The following is a 1,812-nucleotide window of genomic DNA, read 5'->3' as shown; positions in this document are numbered from 1 at the left end:
TATCAAACACCCAAGCAGTTTCTTGTAAGGCAGTTTATTTAGGTTTACTTGTTCATATTTTAGATTTACTTGTTCATAATTAACACCATAATTCAGAGAAAATCAGAAACCATATTTACAATTACATTCATTTCTTTAGTTTATAACTAAGAGTTTAAAGCCTGTATATTCAGTCTCTTGAATATTAAAAAAATTCTTGAATGATATATTCTAATGAAGTTTTCTTGAGAAAAGGAGACGTAGAAACAATTTTGATTCTTGCTCTGCCCCGTTGTAATCATAAATGAAGAACTTATCTAATTAAATATCTTAAATATCTTTTGTAAGTGAAGAATTTTGAAACCAGATGTGATTGGGCACTTTTTAATTAGTGATATCTCAATAGCTTAATACGTATAACTTTAAACCTAATCCTTTTTCTTAATTTTGAATACTATGAAGAGTATTCCTGGCATTTCCTATAGAAATTACAGGTGCAATAGTATAAATTTTGAATTACCTTGTTCCTTCTAAAAAGTAAGAAGCATGTCTTTTAAGTAGGCACCACTTTATTAGAGGTAGATAGCAAAGAAAATACTTTTAAGATCTAAAATTAACTGCAAACATAAGAGATAAGCCCTAAGAGCTAATATGTCCTTATAGCTTGAGTTTTGCTGTACATTTAGATTTTATTAGATTTATATCCTTTTTCCTTTGCCCCCTGAAGAACAACCTTAAGAGGTAGCCTGGACTGGCAGTCAGTGGCATCTGGAGCTGCTCCATTGCACTCAAGGAGCTTCCATAGCTAAAAGTGGGTTGACTCTGGGACTCCAATGTCACAGGCACATGCTAACAAGTTGCCTTGAATGCATGTTCATATAGAAGTATGCTTCATACTCAACAAGGAAAGGTGGCTCTTAATATTATACAGCCTTCGGTGTTGTAAAAGGGGCTCCAGTCTACGTAAGCAAGCTAAAGAATTTCCTTGTAAATGGTTATCTCAAAATTGCAAAAGGAATGAGGTTTTTCTTTTGATTACTGTATTATATCGGGCATAATTATTTAATCTTTTTTAACTTTTGTATTTTGTATTTTGATATTTATTGCCCTGTACACCGCCCTGAGTCCTTCGGGAGAAGGGCGGTATAAAAATTTAATAAATAATAATAATAATAATAATAATGTGAGCTTAAGTTAAATGTTTCTGAAAGTAAACTCATCCATCTCACTTCCTTGATGTTAAATTTTCACTTAAGAATTTTCTTGAATTATAAAATTTATTTATTTATTTATTTTATTCGATTTATATACCGCCCTTTTCCCGAAGGACTCAGGGCAGTTTACATGTTTGAAGAATTCAAAGCTTGAGAGAAAAAGACCTTGAAAAGTTCCTTATTTTGTTCAGCTCTCCTCAGCCCCGTGATAAATTTTCTCTGGAAAGACATGGGTTGTTTTTTTTTAAAAAAAAAGAAACGGACTTATATCCTACCTTTCCTCCAGGAGCTCAAGGCAGGAGAAATGGCTCTCCCTCCTCCATCATAATTTAATGCTGCGTATTCCAGTTGCTATCAACTATTAACCATTATTAAAACACTATCATTGTTGGACCAGTTCATGTTGTCATAATTTTATATTACACAATCCATGCACTATTAAGAAATGTTTATTCTTAACCATTAGCAAGGACAATTACATTGCACAGCATAAAACGGGTGTCAAACTGGCAGCTCGTGGGCCAGATGTGTCATGTGCAGGCCACGCCCACCCCAGTTCTCCAAAGGCAAAAAAGTCACAATATGACATGTCATGTGACACAATCGAGTTTTACACCTG

This window comes from Vipera berus (genome assembly GCF_964194415.1).
Source record: "Vipera berus genome assembly, chromosome: 2".
Lineage (NCBI taxonomy): Eukaryota > Metazoa > Chordata > Lepidosauria > Squamata > Viperidae > Vipera > Vipera berus.
The sequence above is the reverse complement of the archived record's forward strand: the minus strand, read 5'-3'. Positions refer to the sequence as shown.